The following is a 20,300-nucleotide window of genomic DNA, read 5'->3' as shown; positions in this document are numbered from 1 at the left end:
GTTAGACTACCTTCAATTCTGCAGTGAGCTAAGGTTTGAGTTAGTAGAGGTAATGAAACTCAGTGTTTTACAGAACTGGGCCAGAGACAGCAAACTTTGTATCTCTCAAAGCACAAGAGGGCCAGAAAGTTGTTAGATTAATGGATTATTCTAAAAAACAACCAAGCTGTTTTGCAAAAAATAAAGTAGAAAACATATACATGAAAGTTACAAAGCTAAATGATGCATTATGATATCACCACCATCACACAGCAGCAGAGAAGGGCATAAATAATTCTACTGGGAAGAACGGCAACATGAACTGAACTGCCACTACACTAATGAGACAAACACATCTTGTTCTGCCTTGTTTCCACTGAAATAAGATAAAGTATTTCTACTTTCTTCTCTGCTATTCTGGTATTGTATTCTCCAGAGCAATATTTCTCAGTATTTTTACACAGTGCTTAACAGGACAACTCCTTGATCATGACTATAATCGTCAGGAATAATCCTAATACAAAAACACCAGCCACATAGAAATAATTGGCAAGTTACTGAAACTAAACTTAAAAAAAAATCAAAAATCTGTTGTTACTGATACTGGAAAGTGCCTGACTCACTGAATATCACTCTGCTTAGCTTGTTAGATTAGCACCTAATTTCTATGCAATTGACGCAATAAATGATATAATTCAAAAAGCAACATAACACAAAAGCTGAGACCAGAGCTAGCAGATCATGTGAATTATTATGTATCAGATAAATGAGAAAGTCAGTTATTGGTTTAGCCTGTAACAAATAAGCTTCAGCATGACTCAAAATGATTGTCCAGAAATATTTTTTGCCTTTCTGTCTTGGAAAGACAAAGCAAGAGCTCCCTCTATAAAACCTTGGATACATTACAATTCTGTATTCTATGTTATAAATACATTTGTCTTAGATACTAGAAGCTTTTTTGTACAAGTAAATGATGCATATAAAAAAACCAAGAAAAATACATAGAAAATAATTGTCCAGGAATAGATTATTTTTCATTAAAATTATCAAGAATCATTATTACCTGAAAAATGTAAACATGCTAATTCCAAATCGGTTGACAGTAAGCTTCCTTACAAGGTAAAAGGAGAGAATTTCAGATGAAGCATGCCACAGCTCTGATACACAAATCTCTCTGCTTCTACAATAAACTGAACTACTAAGAAACATCTGAGAAGGCTTGTTATTACTGCTTCAGTCAGACAGCAGTAAAATTTATCATTCCTGACTGTCTTTCTTGCCACTCTGTCTAAAGCATGGTTGCCTAGCCCTTCGGTTTGCCTGGACTATATTTTTTTTATACTTTTTTAATTAAAGCATAAAGGAGTGAAACAAGAACATAAAACAAGTGAGACCTTGTTTTTGTGAATCAAATGTAGTAGAGCCTGGTTCAACTGAAGTGTTTGCAATTCTTAGTGAGTTCCCTAGGTGCTCATCACATTTCTGATGAAATGTTACTCTCTGCTCTTTATTCTTGAAAACAGTTGTTCACAAGAGTACATACTGCCAAGTATGGATGACATTAATAAGGAGTGATTGTGAATCCTGAAATTTATTCTGAAATTCAAAGCAGGAGACTGCATATTTTTTGCTGTTCACAGGACTGTGTTTAGTCAGTATCAAAACACATGATATTATTTGCAATAAAGTTGAGCTTGCCATATTTTAAGTTTCATTTTGAACACTGTTACAGTATGAAACAGCACAGATGAGTTGATTTTCACCTTAAAGACACATGTTTAACTCATTGAAATGAGAGGTCAAATGCACCAAGAGTGCCTGCATTAGGTAGGTTGAAATGTTATTATTGGCAATCACTGTATTTTACTTGGCAAGTGGCACAAGAGGATATAATGCGTAATATACATGGGTTTCAATTCAACTGAGTGTCTTCAGCAGGCACAAGAGGTGAAGTAAACACTGCAGTGTGCTCTCCCCTTGTCTTAGTTTCAGCTGAGACAGTGTTAAGAGCATACCAATGTTTCAGTTATTACCGATTGATAGGTTGCATGCCTAGGCCAGGCTGCTTGGCAGAGAGGAGCAGTGCAAAAACACACACACACACAAAAAAACTTTACTTCGTGGAAATGAATCAATAACACGCAATGGTTGTAAGCACTGCTAGCATATAGTTACTGTAGATATTATTTCCTGCCTTAAAACTTCCATTGAAGTGGAAAACTATTTTCTGTCTTGAAGTCAGCATCAACTCTGTTTTAAACTTAACAAGCCCTGGTACCAATGTGATTAATGATACAAGTTGCTACCATGTTAGCAATATGAAAGTAGTACTGTTTACTTTGAAGTTTCTTTCCCTGCTCCTCAGTAGCTAGGCTGATCAGTATTTTGGACAAAGCTATGAATAGGAGAACACTGAATGCTTCAAACTCATTGATTTCACAGATTCCTTCCTCATACTCAGCAGAAAGCAAGAAGTTCTCAACTCTAGAATCACTAGTTACATAAAAGAAATGCTTACTGCCTCAACACCAAAAGTTTCCACATATGCAGCACTTTGAACAGGGCATTGTTTTCTTCTTAGTCTATGCTACTGAGGTACTCATAATCTAACCTACAAACAACCTCCTCCAAGAGGTTCAGGACTTTCAGATGCAAGGTATCTTAAAAAGACTTCCACAGGAGTCTTAGGATTTATTTACAATAGGAATGATATTACCCAGCCTATATGATTTGATTACAGACTTTTTTTTTTTATGCCTGCATTCTGTATAATATATTCCTCTCCTGAAAAACAGATTGTGTTTAGCTAGATACCTTTAAAGTTAAAAAATGTCTTATCCAGACCTTTATATCAAGTGTTCATTGCTAAGGTATTAACACGTCCTTGGTTTACACTGTTGTTCTGATCACAAAGAAGCAAAACTGCATTTGAAAGGTACTGGGCAATGTCAGGCAAAGTACTCACAGTAAGCCAACAGTTACACACAAAAAGACAACTTGAACTCACCCAAGTGGTTAAAGAGCTCTCTGGCTAAACAGCACTCCTTCTTGAAGAACAACCCAGGTCCCAACAATGCTCCCCCTTCAGTGGCTGGCCCTTATATGAGCCGAGGGTGGTGCCACCCTGGGTCCACCCGTTCTGGTCACCTGTTGAGCACAGGTGCAAACAATTTGCCTCTGCTTCCTGGGCCAGCCACAGCCCTTCACCAGGTGCTCAATCACTTGTTCAAGCCTAGACTTAGCAGTTCCCATGCACTCCATACCATCACAGCAAGAACACTGATTAAGCATGTTTGGAGATGAGTCTGTATGTTGCAATTACAATATATACAGTCAACAACTCCCATATAGAATATGCAAAAGTCTGTAAATCAATTCACTTGTGAATGTTGGCTTCATAGTTGTTGCAGGATCACACACAAGGTTATGTCTCTAGAGATGCAACAACTAAGAAATCAGACTCCAAATATAGAGTAGTAAGGCATGAGACAGGTATGACTGCAAGATAGGTAAACATACACTTGATAACTATAATATAGCTAGTATTGACATTTGCTGGCAACCACAATATAAGACCTCTGGTAATTCTGTGCACATTTTAAGGTTGCTTAAGCCTGTGCAGTAGTATTGTTACAGCTTTTTTGAGGCTAATTAATTTCACTAAATATATTTGTGATGTAATCATGCAGTTATTTGGGCAGACAAGCCTAATAAAATGATATTAATCTTCCCAACAAATTACAGAAGTATGGGAAGGGACAGACAATATAGCTGAATATTCCTTGGTTGCCAGAACAGTCAGATGTAGACCACTGGCACCTGCTGCATATTGGAGAATGTAGCCCTTCATTATAAAATGAAGTATTTTCTTCAAGGTCTAGAAGTATATACCAAGAAATTCAATTAGATAATGAAACTTTTAGAAGAAACATATTGTGCTGATTTGTCTTTACTGAAGAAGGACATCTTAATACTGAACTGTATCTTTTGTTCTTATTTAAATATGGGTCAGGCAACACCAGTGTGAGTTTGCATTCATAATTCCTTTCTGAAAAGATAATTTGACATGCTCTCCTTTTTCACTTTGCCATGTATTCAGCTTTAGTTGCAAAGATCATTTACTGTGCTAATGCCTTTCCCCTTCAAAAATGTCTACGCATGCCATGTCTCATGATGAATACCCATTTGTAAACAAAGTAGTGATTCATTATTATAGCTGAAGGGCATCGTTTTACCTGGATGTAAATTCATCATTTTTTAATGCCTCACAGCTTGATGCTTGAAATCTCATCAAGCACTTTGAAAGCTTTGTTGACATAGATTGATGGTCCAAACAATTAACTTAATAATGGCATCAACAACTAGAGGTTAGAATCAACCAAAGAAAGTGAGCCAAGTTCATCCCTACTGTAAACCTAATGAAGTCAAAGGAGGTAAGCTAGAGTTCTATTTATTGCAAACAATATATTTGACGTCCATTTTTCCTGCTCTGAACTAATTTTGAGTCTAGCCATACTGTATCAAGTACTTTGTAGAAAACAAATTGAAGCAGTTTTTAGATAAAAAAAAATTAAGTCCTAGGCACTATAAACAACTGTTTTTTCTCAGAATAGTTTCAGAAAAAAAAACTGATCATCTGCAAGTAATCTGTTAGGGTTCAGGTGGAGATAATTGCATCTCAGGTGGGGGTAGTAATTAACAGCTAAGATATGTCGTAGCTGTTCATATATGTATTTCTGCTCTTATGCATTGTAAAACAGCATACAGTAAAACCCTCACACTCCTGCTTTTCTGGCTTATGGATTGTCTGTCTCAAGGCTTGTCCACTTAACCTGAAATCAACTGATGAACTCAAGGCATCATTTGAATTCAGGTCAAATCACTGTTGTCTGAATAAAGAACTTATATGGGCTTAAGGATTGTAATCACGACAACTACCTCATTATCACCTTTGCTATCAGTCTTTTGGCAGTGTATGTTATACAAAGCTCAACCCTTAAAGAAATCCACAGTACTAACTTAAAACTAGTGATCCTGGCTATTCCCTAGAACTCTGTGATAATTTAACAGTGAATATAATGTTTTCTGTCAACTGATATAATCATACCTGGCAAACAGTGCCTGGGAATAGCCAGTTTCAAGCTGCAGACTGACAGATGAATAGTTTTTATTTCTGAAGAGAGCCAGGTGCTTGGAGTTAGATGAAAAGGACTTACGTATTGTCCAGAAGCTAAGCTTTTTCACCTTCCCTTTGCTAGTAATAAATGGGAGAAATTCACAAGTCATATGAAAGTACTCCAACTCCAAAATGACATCTTTCAAAACCTGTGTTGTGCTGTTTTTTTTTTTTTTAATTCAAGTTTGTCTTTTTTTCTTTTTACAATACTGATGATTTCTACAGCCTAATCACAACTTTCCTCTAACACAGTTATTTTAATTCAGATTTAGAACAAATTTTCCAGATATTTCACAGGACTTACGTCTTTAATGGTACAGTTAGAGTTCCCATGTAAACCTTGTAAAAAAGCTAATGCTTTTCCACTCATATCTGCCACTACAAAAGAAGTCCTTAGCTAAGTGATTTTTCTGCCCATAGAATTCAGGCACATACTACACATGGACAGCTGCTTGCATTTGCCATGTCATCTGCACACATTGGTGACCTTGCAGTTGCAATCTAGTAGTAGGAACAGCAAAAGCATACATGTTAGCTATGAAGATACTATTCAGTAGTTTAGGAATAGTTATTTGTAATAATTTTACTACAGCTATTAGCACATTAGTAAGGGCAAGTTCTGTGTAGCTGTAATGAACTTTGTCTTAATATGCTAGGTATGCTCAGTATGAGACTGTGTTCAAGAGAATCAGAAGCCATTTGAACTGATTCTACAGAAAGGCTACTAGGGCCTTTCAGCATAGCATAGAAATGGAGATGATAATGCTCCTTATATAGTCAAAAAGAAGAGGAACTATCAGGAAGCATACTGACATACGGTAAGGTCATTAGTAGATCAACTTATGTTCTTAAACCACAATAAGCTGTTCTTTGCTACTGCTCATAATTTCTGAAAAGCAAAGCTTATGAGGTAAATTTATTTTCTTTTGTTATATAAGAGCAAGGAGCCACTTAAGAAAACTAAAAAACAACATGTACGAAGTTAAAAGACAATATTCTGTAAAGAACTTATTTAATACATTGAACTCTCCACCATAAGTAACAATTGTGTTAGCAGCAGACAGCGTACTTGTATGTGTTTTTCTAGAAAAACACAGTAAAGGACTTGGCTTCTTCTGCATACACAAAATAACTAAGCCTTAAACTTAATTTGGAGGTACATGTGTAGCTCACAGACTATGTATATATTATTTTCATGCTCGATGATTTATATTAGCACAGAAACCAAAATTTCCTGTATAGGATATACTATATAAAAGCACTAAGTTTTCTTACATGTTGTTTCTACTTCTAACAAGAAGCTGCAATTTAAATACTTGTTCTTAGTTTGCACTGAGAATAGAAAAAAGTGCTATAAAACATATTATGCCATTTTATAGACACAGCAATAATGAAAACATTACTAAGGCAATGAAATTTGCCAACCACTGATGAGACTCAGGAGAAATTCTTTAACAGATGTTTCCTACATCAAAATGATACTTTGCTTGCCCAGATTGCAATGATCATGAGAATTCATTATTTGATTCAATGATCAACACCTCTTCAGTAGTCTTATAAAAAAGAAATTCTCGCAATAGATTTTCCTTCCACACAGCAGCTGGTAAATACATTTATGGCCCTGAGTCCCTTATGGCAAAGCTGTATTACAGCATTCTTGTGTTCATGACATAATTAGGGTTGCATCAGCACATCAGTCATACTCTGACAAATGCAAATCTTATTTTATTTGTCTCTTTATAAGCTACTATCTTTGCAGCAAGCGGTGACCACTGTAATATAAGTTGACCTTACCAACATATTGAAAATTTCTACTGCTGTGCTCCAAGATGATTTATTACTATTTACTGCAAACTTACTTCAACAAGCTTCCTTTGGCAGCTGTTATTCATTGTTTTTAGATGACCTCTAATCCACAATGCACTATTTGGTATTCACTACTCCTTCTAGATAACTTCTCTTCATCAAATTTCATCCTTAAGTGTTATTGAGACATGCTTCCAAAATCCTTTGAAAATTGAGCTCCAGAATAAGAATTCATCACCAGAGGTGAGAGCTTCAGCAGCTATGACTGCAATTAGCCCCATAAGAGCAAAAATAGAGTAGTTGGAAATACTCAGAAAGCTTGGAAATATGAAAGGTCAAATGAACCAAATTAACATTGTTTTAAACACAATATCCAGTATCGACTTATCTCATATCTGTTGGTGTGTTTTTTTTTTTTAATTTATTTTTAGGAGTCTCCAAATCTTTGATCATGCTAATAATACTCTGTATCTGCAACATATATTTCATCCTAACAACAGTTACTCAGCTCACAAAATACACATGGCACATATGACTGCAATGAAGTACATCAATTTTTACAAAAATACTTTGAAACAATAACAATCAGACACTAAAAAACCTCTTGCGAAGGAAATATGATTTCAGATTATTAAAATATTTTGAGTTACATGGCAGGTTTTTTTTTTTTTAATTGTTTACTCCTTCCATTTTCACTGATTTTCATAAAGAAAATACCATTGCTCAATTTAGTTATGAATAATTCAGGTACCTTGCATGGCATGATTTATTCTCAGCTACCACAGTATCTTAAGACTGGGCTGAAAACAGGCACCTTGGGCCAGGACAAATGTCTTCTCTTAAAAATATATATATTTATAGTAAGCATTTTTAATCAAATTAAACTTTTCTACATTTATTAAGACAAATAGAGAGTAATTGTAATTGAAATTAATGGACCTTTTTGGCATATAAGTCGCATAAGAAAAGACCTTTGAATCTCAATAAATACTTCTAAACAGCAAATCATCCCATTTGGTCTGGATCACAAGAGACAGCAAATCACTGAAAAACTGGGAAGTCCAGAAACACAGATTTTTTTAATTACAGTGTTTATTCTGGACAGCAGTGAAATTGCATCTACGAACACAGCTTAGCAGCTTAAAACGCACATTTAAAAAAATATCACCTTGCCTGCCTCTTGCACATAAATCATGAAGTGCCACCTTGCCTTTGCAACCCTTACCTTCTCAACTGCTAAAAATTGCTGGCATCATTAACTCACTTCATATTATGCTATTTCTCTTTCTGTCCAACCTGTCACCTCCTCATTTGCTCCTGCATCCCATGGTTTGACAGATGCACTTTTAGGAATGCTTCTCTATTTCTTGCCTTATTCAGATTCTGCTATGATGCCAGCTTCCTCCTGAGAGCGCTGCTGCATCATAAGCTGCTTCCTATGCTTATAAATAGAACTATAGAAGACTTTCAAGAACCATAAGAACTGTAATACTGTGTCCTACAGATACACAGCTTATTTCCAACATAACTTACGCTGTGTGGGTTTATTCCCAATTCACAAAAACAACTGACTTCTCAAAGGAGAAGCATACAGTCCAGATCACTACGGCCAGGGCAGTTCTGTCTCTCTGACACGAGCAGGGAATACACTCTACATATACACAGTTTATACAGAACATTATACAAAAAGTACATTCACAAATTCTTAAAAACCAAGCAGATTTGTATTCTATGTTTTTTGATTTTAAATGCTTGATTTTTAGAGCTGCTGATGATAGCTATATTTCTGTGTACCTTAAATGGTCTTACATAAAAAAAAACAAATACATTTCATTTTACTTTTCAAAATAAATGTAAAAGGGGAATTGAACTACATTGGTGATTGGATGGACTGATACGAAACTTAATAAAAATCACGAAACTGATAATACAACATTAGATCAGTATGGAATTAAAGTATGATTAATGAGAACAAGAAAAAAAAATAAAATACAACCATAATTTTCAGCAAATTTTATAGCTAGGCAAGTTTGATGACCTGGTAAGAAACCAAAACATTCAGCTAAAGGCAAGAAAACCCTATCTTGCATAACTTTTACTTCTCCCAAACTGATGAATGCTTAGCTGAAAAACAAACAGTTTGAACACACAGGTGATACAAAGTTCACAATTCAGATGCCACTCCAGGCAAAAAGAAACTGGTATTTCCCCAAATTATTCTTATTTTCTTAATAGCAGTCTTTACTTTCAGTCTACATATCTTCCAGTTGAGCTAGGATCCTAAAACTATTTCTGTGTGATATCTGACAGTTTAATTAATGGGCAGCTTAGTCCCTCTTCCAGATCATTAGTGAAGATGTTAACTAAAACCAGCTCAAACAGTAATCCCAGGGTGCCTTGGCAGACACTTCTCCTCACAACATAATTCATCATATATTTTGTTTGGAGATTGTTTGGAAGATATGGCTGACACAAAAGGAGGATGCCCACCTGCTTAGCTGTGTTAACCACATGGAGCATATTACATCAATTACAAGAAAATTTCACTGACTTTATTTGCTACTTGCTGCAAGTCAGAAAACAGAGAATATTAACAAGATTTTAAAGAAGAGCTCTAAATATTTTGGTTCTCAACACCTAAGAGATGGTTCAGTAATCAGACTTTAGAAAATGCCTCGGATGACAATTCACAGAATCAGATCCCCACCTTCCAAAAAGAAGCAGTGCTGAGTTACCTGAGACACAAACTCTAAGTAAAAAAAAAAAAAAAAAAAAAAAATTAAAACTTCAGCTTCCAGAAGAAAACAAGCTATGCTTCTTTAAGTTCTACCAAACACATACACATTAGACTGGAAGTGACTTCTAAGAAGTCAGCTTTCCCTACATTTCTAAGGGCAAAATCAAAAGTAGATAAACTACTTTGTATTGGGCTTCTACAGAGGAAAGATTCTCAAGATAACTTTTTTCCCAGATAAAGACACAGGTAACGCCCTTACCTATAAGGTATAATTGATTCTTCTTTTCTTCTACTGGTTGTTTGCAACTCTTCTTATAATCCCCAGTTATCATTTGACGATGTTGTTTCTTTTCATGGTAAATCAACCTCCAAATAGTAAAAGCAAGATCTTTCACCCTCTGGGGAGAAAAACAGAAAAGTTGTAAAATAAGACTACTTAGGTTTATTTTATGCAGTTCCACAGTGGAAATACTAAGTCACAGATTGCATCCGTGATTAAGTACCTGATAGGCCAACCCAGAGGAGCTCAGGTGCATGCAGTGTACCTGAGTAGCCAGAAGGGGTGGAGCCAGGATCCACTCCTTCCCAGACCTCATTTAAGGGCTGGCAATGGAGGTAAGGGAGTCTTTCTGGAGATCTTTATGTTCTTGAGGCCTTCTGAGGGTAAGTAGGTTGTTGTTGTTGGTTGTTGTTGGTTGTTGTTGGTTGTTGTTGGTTGTTGTTGGTTGTTGTTGGTTGTTGTTGGTTGTTGTTGGTTGTTGTTGGTTGTTTGTGTACCTATGGTTATCATATTTGAGCAAATCTTTATTTGCTGTGTCCTAGGACCTTGCTGCTCTGCTGTTATTGCTGTGCTTTCCATTGTATTATGTGTTCTCTTTCTTACTGGATTCTACTTAATATTATCAAATGTTAATGTTTTTCTAATATGCTATTCTTTAAAGCCTTTTATAGTGCTTACCCTTTTACTCACTCTCTCATACAGCTTCTTTTTTTTCTTAGACATAACTCCTCCTTAGCCTGAAATGAGCCATACTCTATGAATACAAAATTCTAACTACTTATGAAGTCTATGTGAGGGATCTCAAAACAGAGGTTGAGATACAGTAGAGAGAGTTCAGAATATCCAAAGGCAGGAAGAATATATAATTTCTTGTATTACAATATTGCTGGCCATTAAACTGGAGAAAAAAAAAAAAAACAACCCCAAGGTTTTGTCCTTTTCCAGGTGTCTAGTATTCCTATCAAACATCCTCCCTCCTACCACAGCAACACTCTCCACTTCACAAATCGTGAGAAACTTCTATTGCACAGAAGCCCGCTTCTTACTGTCACAGCAATTGAATCAGCAACCCTATATTGATAGTTATCTGCCAGCATCTCCTATTAAAAATAAAAAAAAGCTTTTCAGTATCAGAAGGGGAAGAAAAAGAGCTACAGCACACATGGAATAGCATTTGAAATCCAGTTAAGTGACATGAAGAATCTTGCACAGAATTCAAAAATAGCCAGAGAAATCTGGTTGATAAGCAGTGTGGAACTTAAGTGCATAAGAACTTGTAGACTAGAAGAGACCGCTGGTGTTCACCTAGTCCAACCTGCTCCAAGCAAGGCTGAATTCTAAGCAAGAACTGTTCCCCAGAATTTTCCCCAAGAATATTCTCCAAGGATGGATGTTTCATATACACCCTGGAAAACTTGTTTATGTGCTTAGCTCATTTTTGTGATTTTTTTTTATTTTTATTTTTTCCTTATACAAAGTCAAAATTTCTGTTGCTGGGTATGCTGAGTTGCCTTTTCCCCTTTAGCTGTGTACCTCTCTGAAGAGAGAAGTGGCTGCTACATCCTTAATAAGTTGTCCTTTCCTTAAGAAGGTGAAAACAACACTTACAGCAGTGTAGAAAGCCCTACTCTTCTCTTCTGCTGTGCAAACCTTGCTGTCAGCCTAAGGTCATTGTGTGCTCCAGCCCCCCAAACACACTGGTGGAGCTCAGCTGGGCTTTCTGTACATTTGCCAATGTACTCTTCTGTTGAGGAATTCAAAACTACACATAGATATGGTCCAGATATGGTTTCACATCTTCAAATGCAAGATTCTTCTTTCTAATGCAGCACCAAATGCAGTTGGCAGTCGTTGCCACAATTGCATGAAGCTGGCTCACTTTCTGTGATCAACCACACCCATGTATACCCTGTCCTGCAGAGCTGCAGTCCAAAGCTGCCCAAAAATTCAGGTACTGGACTTGCTTTGAAACAGAAGCTTCTTTGCAAGCCCAGACTTCCCTGTTTCTGAGTTTTCCTAATGCTATAAAATATCATACAAAAATACTCCACAACCTTCTACTCTGAAACCTAGCAAGCCTCGCTCTTTGAGGGTGTCACTTGTTTTCTTTCCTTCTGCTTCCTACTACTTCTTAGCCCTTAAGGGAGAAGAAAATAAATCCTGGCTGATCCTTTTCTTCTTTCCAAGGCTCTTTTTGGCTTTCAAGCCAGGAATAAAATGAGAACATCCGCTGTAGCACTGATAGGCTGCTTCTTTCCAGCCAGAAGAAGAAACTTGTTTCATTCTTCACAAAGAAAGGAAGAAATTCATTTAGGGCTAGAGATTTTTGTCATATTTCAAACCTGTCTCTAGCCTTTATCAAACTCATTCTTTCTTGCTACCCTTGACTTATGGTTCAAGATTTAAGTAGCAAGCGTAAGGTTTTTGAACAAGGGCTTGTACAGCTTCATCAAGGATCTTTACACCACTTCTGAGCACAATGAAACAAGTATTTCAGAAAACAAAAATAGAAATGAGTTCATAAAAAGGAACATCCACGTTACTTTCATGAGCTAACTTGAGTTCTGTTATACTGTTCTTACCTAACTTGTCGATGGGGTGAAAGATGATAAATAAATGCATGTATGGAAGGCATCCAGTTTGTTTAATTTATAGGCACTGTTTGAGAATCTATGAATCGTGTCAGAGATTTAAAGGGATTACTGATAGAGAAGAGGTAACATTTCTTCCAGTACAACAGCTGTTACAAAAAATTTCCATAATAACAGTTGTGTTTAATTATATAAAGATCTGCAAAGCCTTTTTAGCTTCATATGAATAATGCAGCTGTGATTCAAAAGTTGCTAAAGAGATAATCCTCTGGCTGTTGGTTTTTTTTTTTTTTTTGGTCAAGGCCAGTTCATGAATGGCCATGATTTAAATCCCAAAGTCATTGTTTTTATTTGTTTTTCCCCTAAATTTGAACAGGAAAAAAAGAATGTTTTCCAAGCATTATTTATCACGAGTCCTTCAAGAAATGCTACCAATGCTTAAAAAATACATTTACAATAAAAATATCCAAAATACTGCATGGGTATGAGGGAAAGAAAAAATTGTAAAATATCTGGTCTGACATTACTGATAAACCCCCAGTATCTAAAATTGGTGTCTTTTACTAAAGAAGGATTGCTGTAGTAATTTTGAAGACCCAGAAAAGTCAGTGAAAATTGCACTTCTTAATCTTCTGCTCTTCCTGCTTCTCTCTGGAGTTGAATACTGGCTTCTGACTGCTTAATGCCTACTCATTCCTCACTTCCTGAGCAGATGACTAGTTTGTGAAGATAATTAGAGACCCCTGCTATCCTAAGTCTCATATCTTATGACTAATTAAAACAGAGTGCAGTATGTACACAGGCAGCAGATAAAGGCTTGCAGCAAGGTACCGGCATTGCTCCATTTGTATAAGTAACAGAAGAAAAAACTAGGTGCGTGCCCTTTGGACAGTTTCTGTTAACGCCCTCATTGCACGTTTCACTACAAACCTCTCTTCCTTAATTCTGTTTTTAGAGCTTCAGGGAACTTGTAATGCTGAGATTTTAAACAAATATTCTCCCAGTGTTTTAAATATAGTATTAAAGAACAGCCTCTAAACCTGAAGTTAAGATGGCAAGCTGTTCATCCCATGATCATTTTCTTGTGTCTCATCTTTCCTTGTGGTGTTACTTTTAAAAGTAAATATCCACAGTAAGAGAATACACCTCAGAGCACTCTGTATGTAAATACAGTGCAAGAAAGCTATAAAGAATGTTTCTGTCTCTCTCCAAGCACCAATTTTCTCTTTTTCCTACTGTCTGTTTTAGTATGTAGATAGCCCAAGGGTACTGCTGGACTTTTCCTTAAATATCTTCAAGGATTTACTTTTTGAATAAATTACTGCAAGTTTTAAATATTGTCTTTTCTCCTCCAGATAAATACAGTAACTTCCACTTCATTTGGCAGGAGCCAGTATCTGTCAACAACAACAACAACAACAAAAGTCCTGCTGGCAACAAACAGTGTCTTGAGATGCAGTAGTTATGAGTGCTGTTCTTATGCTGCTGAGTAGGTTTCTGTATGTATTCCAAGAATATCCAGCTTCAATGTGATCTACTGTTCATATCCTAAGGCAGTTCTACGTTGCTGTCAAACTTCTTCAAACGTTTCTCCAAATGAAGTTAAACTACGACAATAAATCAGATTATGCTATTCTGAATGGGCAGAGGTACCTATGCTGATAGACCTGACTACCTGAAAGAAACCAGAGGATTTAACTGGGGATGGAACGATAGCCTTGGAGGAATTTATAATTTTCAAAACAAACTTAGAAAATGTTCTGCCTTCTTAAATGAAATTTCTTAACATTTTATTTCTGGATTTAGGCAGGGTCTTGGTCCATTCTTCTCCAATATTTCTCTGTTGTTCATGAACTGTAAAATATGTTTTGCTCCATTGGGTGAAATATTTTGGAAAGAAACATTCAGGAAAGAGGCTGGGTACTGTTTTGTATGGTTACAGAGCTCTGAAATGCTAGAACTCATATATGACACTGAACATTTCTGAAGGAATCCGTATATTTTCAGATCGATCTTTTTCTTGAGATCTATTCTCTAACACCACAGAAAGATAATACATAGTCTGCTGTAGTACGGTCTGATGCATAGGCACAACTGATCCAGAAAAAGGGCTTCCCACATTCAATTTTGATGGAACCTAGGTCTGAGGATACCTGTGTTCCCAGGAAGCAAGTTTCTGCGGTGGCCAATTTTTTTTCCTCTAGGACTTACACAAGCATCAAGACTTGAAAATAAAAGTTTCTTTTTACCAGTTCATCTCTACGTGTCTTGCCTTTGGAGTTGCTCCAATAATGAAGTTTCTTAAACCATTTGCCAGGTAAACTCTCCAACAGAAATACAGTGAAGAGAATATTACAGCAGCCTCTGCAACTCTTTTTATGGCTTAAAAACTGATACGAGGAACAACATGTGCAAGTTCAAAGCTCTCAGTCTTTTTTGGAACAGCGTATGGACAGTTGGTCTCCTGCCACCAAAGGAACTGCCATTATCACTGGGTTATTAGGTTATTTGGTAGACAGAGGAAGAGAGATCTCTTAAGCAGTAAAACATTTCTCTTCAACACAAAAAAGAATATATGGATATAGATGAATACTGCATGCTTAATAACATAATAACTGCATAATTAAAACTCAGATTTACTCCCAGTGTGCTAAAATTAAATTCAGACTCTCAAAAGCTCTCTTGCAGTTAACAGCAAGATCACAGAGTAAAAAAATAATATCCTTCCAGAGTTAGTTATATTGTAAAAGATGAAGTTGGAGGTGGCTATGTATAGCAATCAGATGCCAAAAATTAGATTTGATAATTTACATAATTTACATAATAATCTAAATGGCCTTGGATCCTATCATTGCTCTAGTTAAAAACTAAGTATGCTACACAAAACAAAAGCACTTTGAAAAGGCAGACTAAGTTAGCCTCAGTTTAGAATGCTATACATTCTGTTTCCTGCATGTTTTCTCAGAAGTTTGAAATGCTAGGGTTAACTTCTCCCAGGTTCCCAGGGAAGGATGCTCCACTAGTTTATCTAGGTATCAAGAGATTGCTGTAATAGCTTGCATGAAGAGAGAAGCTGGCACATTATCTTTTTTAGGAATTTTGCTTTGTTTGGATATCTACACATATGAATGTTTTAGTACTGTGAATGCAGAGTGATGAGGTGCAACCATGCAATTCCCTGACATGTTCAGTTGTCTTGCTCAGTGAACATGTGAACTGTGCTCTTAGGCACAGCTCTTTCTCCAGCTCTCTCCCCCTTTCTCCTTAGACTGAATAAGGAAATATCCAACTGCTTGATGTAATGCAGCAGGGTGTACAGCAGTAGAACAGGCACTGCTTCCTGCATAGCTAAGACCCAATGAGGCTTCTGCCCTAAATCACTGCCTGGTGAGGTGCCCACCTTTGGCCACTGATTACACAGGGAGTTCAGGGTTTGCATTACTTTACAAATATAACAGGCAATGGACTGATGACTGAAATTTCAGCAAAGTGAATAGCTTGCTTTTCTCTCTTTAAGCCTATGTCTACTTGTGGATGTAACTCTTTGGTCTACACATATATTTTTTTTTTTCAAACAATGGCTGAAAGTTTGATGCGGTACTTGTAGGAAATACCAATCTTGGTATTTAAAATCAATCCACACCTAATTTTCTATTCTTGACCAAAAAAGGCAAAATTACTCTGCTGAAAACTAGTATATAAAACTAGCCAAGGTTTTCAAAGATTATTAATATTTGTTCATTTGTAGGGAAATCAAGAACTGATGTGAAGATATTTTTGCCAAGTGACTTGCTTATTGCCACTCATTTACAGATGTTAAACGTTAGTCAAGGAAATCCTTGCACTCTTGTGACAATATCAAAATATTTTTATATACAATTCTACATATGATTTGCATCCTCTGTCTATCTCGTGTTCTGTTTTGGCTATATACAATATATTAAATGTATAAATTAGAAAGTGACTTTCTAGTTTAGTATATGCATTGGAATCCTAAGAATACACTTCTGTGTCCACTTTTCAGCTGGTATAAACTGGGATGGTACTACTAAGACTCAACTGTCCCTCTTACTTGTAATCCATTAATCAAAAATATTTTCAGCCCGTAATCCATGTTTAGAGAGAACAGTACATAAGCTCTAGCGTTTTCCTGTGACTGTAGATAAATAATATATAACAGGATAAATGCAGGGAATTCCCAGACTAAAACCTTCATGGACAACTTAATCATCTTATTTAGATATTTTACTGCAATTTTCAAAGCTCCTCCTAGTATGTATCATTAGTTTACAGTACGTGGAGCTGTTAAAAGTTACTGTAATATGTTTTCCCTCATGGAGGTACAAAATCCTGTCTTTCAAAAGGATCTCACCAGTCAAGACATTATTTATTTTGAGGTAACTACCAAAAATTAATTTAACCATGTCTCCATATCAAAATTGCATGACCTTCAAAATACTCTGGCAGACCAGAAATCCATAACCAGAACACACTCCCTGCACAACACACCAATTTGGATTAACTGCATTAACAAACTTAATTTAGAAGGATTTGGGAATGTTTTTACAGGGTTTAGGAAGGACTTCATTTGGATTACATGATGAGTAACTTTGGGTGTGCTTAACCATTCACATTAACTCTCTAGGCATGAAACAGATCAACCATCCACCGTCCACTGCTTATTAGTTCTCATACAAAACTTTGTCACCATAAATGGTGATAAATGGTCTTTGTAGTTCACTGTACTATTTAACTAGCCAGAAGAAAAAACTGTGTCCTTCTCATTATTGGGTTTAGAAGAGCAGAGAGTTTGTCTTCTGCATATTTCTGTTCTCTTGTGTTCCATTCAGAGAAACTGAACTTTAGCATGGCATAAAATTACATTCCATTTGAATTAGATTATTTTTTCCATACAATAATATTCCTTGCCACCATCTTTTTTTTTTTTTCCAAAACTTTGTTAATTGCAAGCTTAACAAATGTATTTAAACTGTGTACCAGCGTTCTAAAGATAATATGTTAATACAAGGGAGAAAATGCACATAAAAAGTTGGAGCATTTGGAGCTCTACTCTTGCAAACTGGTCATATTGATTTTATATTGAATGTCCTGCAATGCAAACAAGTACAGTAAGACAGAGAATCAGTGCTTGCATGTAAGTTCTGGAAAATGGAAACAAATAAAAGGATATATATATGCTTTTCGTAATACTAGGAAAACTGATTTTTTTCAAATAAATGTACTTTTTAAATTTTCTAATGGAATCATAACTGCAATAATGTTTCAAATATGGCAGTAACAATATGAGTGTCCAGTTCTGAGCACACTGTTCTACAGTATGCTGATGTCTGAATGTAAATATTGCAAGCATAAATAAATCAAGAAATGTTGCCTTAGAATGCCATTGGGAAATGCAACATGGGCAGCTGTGCAAACAACTATAATATTGGAACAAATTTATGAGCATATGTAGATACACTCATTTTCTGCTTCAAAAGAAGGTTTCACCTTTCACTGCAGGTGATTTGACATTATTTGCCATATCCATCATCACAGTACAATAGAATGCTGGGATTTCATTGTTGGAACAGAAGACGGGAAGTAAAAAATAGCCAAGTATTAAACTTATACTCTAGTGGAATTTATTTGCTAGTTTGTTCTTGAAATTTGCACATTTAATTACCCGTGGGAGAGATTATTTCTTGTGGCCATTGGATTTTTCAAAGTCAAAACAACATGTAAACAACTGCTGATGAAATTACCTGCCACAAAATGTTATATTCTACCAAAGAACTCTGACATAAATTAAACAAAAACTTTTATTTTGTATACAATCCTTCAGCCACCTTTTAAAACTTGCTTCTTACAAAACATATTCCCGGTAGCCTAAGTAGTTAGGAACTACAGCATTGAAACTGAATGGCACCAATTGAGATTTCCTGACTTGAGGAACTACTGCAGCAAAGCAGCTAAATTTTTTCTAGTTAGATCTCTGTAAAACCCAAGCCGTTATGTATTTCTATCTTGACTGCACTACTATGTTATTTAAAACCTTTATCAGCAGTAATTTTCCTCAATCACTGTTGGTCATTCAGATGCTGTTATGGAGGTCATTCACAGTGGGACAAAAGCATTCATTTAAAGCAGCATTGTTTGTTTGAAACCATAAAATTGTCAGACTGGTATCTCTTACTGTGCTGCCACCACTCTTCTGTTTCAAATGCATTCCAAAATGCTTTTCTTAAAGTAATGAAAGTCCCAAATCTTTATCAACCACCATCAGACACTTTAATATAAAGCTCACCAACAACATTTTGTACGAAGCTTGAGTTCAACTTCTAGTGAAAAAAAGTGCACACAAAAGTTGAGTTGTTGCACATTCTCTAATTAAAATTCACTTCTGTACATGAGCAGGAAAGGGTGTAGAACCTTATTAAATAGTTAGCACTGGAATATCTATCTATTAGATGTGGAATTAAAAGCCCAACCTGCTGTAACATATTGCAAAAGCCATTCACAGAAAAAATATCCAGTTATAAACTCCCTAATCACAAAATACAGTATATTTAATAACCAAATAATGGGAGCTGTTGGCATATTTTTAAGGTGCTTATGTGTGAAAACTGTGTTAAGCACTGATTTTTAACTGCCTAGGAAGAACAGTAAGGCAGGAAGTCTGAGTTTTTCTACGTTTTGGATCTCTGCTCTCTGACTACTGAGTTTAATTCTTTTGTAGTTATTGTTTAAAGTTATAATGCTAACTGCAGAAGAAACTGAAAAGGATTACCTTTATTGGTATATCCTAATTATATAGTACCATCTACTAAATTCATTCAGTAGCATATCTGAATTTGTATTTTTAATTTCAGTAAACTTCATTTAGTCACATCCTTTAAGTGACATAGCAGTCATCCTTTTTGCACACATTGTATTCAAGGCCTGAGCCTTAATAGAAGGCTGGGTATGGACTGTTTATGTAAGAAATAATCATCACAGAGATGCTCGAGTACACCTCATGAGGTACAGGAAATGTCAGGAAATGGCATCCAATGCCCTTCCTTCGATCCTAAGGTCCCTCAGTATTTTGTTAAGCTTGTGGAGTTTATTATATCCATTCTTACCTAAAGGGCAGCAGGAAAAAGAACATTTTCCATGCGTAAACAGACTTGAACTGACTGCAAAAGCCTGTTAAAAACTGACTCTTCTAAGGGCTGAAATTAGCTTCCAGCTGTGCATTTAGTCCTACAAAAAGATGCACTTGCAAGACTGTGGTTGCGCCCTCCCTGGAAGCATTCAAGGCCAGGCTGGATGGGGCTCTGAGCAACGTGGTCTAGAGGGAGGTGTCCCTGCCTGTAGCAGGGGGTTGGAACTAGATGATCTCAAAAGGTTCCTTCTAAGCCAAACCATTCAATGACATGAAGGCATTAGAGCTGCATTCTAAAGAACAAAAATAAGATATACCGTGTTTTCTCTGAAGGGTCTCGCAAAACAAAGCATTTCGCTTAACGTTCATACGGCTTTTGCTCCCAGCCGTGAAAAACCTTCCAGACGCAAACCACGCCGATCGCCGAGCAGGGCAGGATTGCGAGAGCAAAACACAGCAACGTGACCGGCCCGGCCCGCTCCTCGGGGCCCGCCTTCCTTCAGGGGTACGCTGGGACAATCGTCGCCCACGCAGCCGCCGCCGCCTCCCTCGGCGCTCAGCAGGGCGGCTCGGCCCGGCAGCTCCGC

At 36.5% G+C, this 20,300-nt stretch overlaps 1 long non-coding RNA gene across 1 annotated transcript in view; it reads right to left on the bottom strand.

The window, feature by feature from the left end:
- Positions 1 to 20,207, bottom strand: part of LOC121113205 — a 42,126-nt gene extending 21,919 nt beyond the window's left edge. The window contains exons 1-2 of the long non-coding RNA XR_005859320.2: positions 20,031 to 20,207; positions 9,958 to 10,096 (exon numbers count right to left, since the gene is read on the bottom strand). This is a non-coding gene — a long non-coding RNA (uncharacterized LOC121113205). The remainder of the gene's footprint in view (positions 1 to 9,957; positions 10,097 to 20,030) is intronic.
- Positions 20,208 to 20,300: the final 93 nt, after the last annotated feature.

This window comes from Gallus gallus, chromosome 4, assembly GCF_016699485.2.
Source record: "Gallus gallus isolate bGalGal1 chromosome 4, bGalGal1.mat.broiler.GRCg7b, whole genome shotgun sequence".
Taxonomy (NCBI): Eukaryota; Metazoa; Chordata; class Aves; order Galliformes; family Phasianidae; genus Gallus; species Gallus gallus.
Note: the sequence above shows the minus strand (reverse complement) of the source record. Positions and strands in the feature narration are given on the sequence as shown.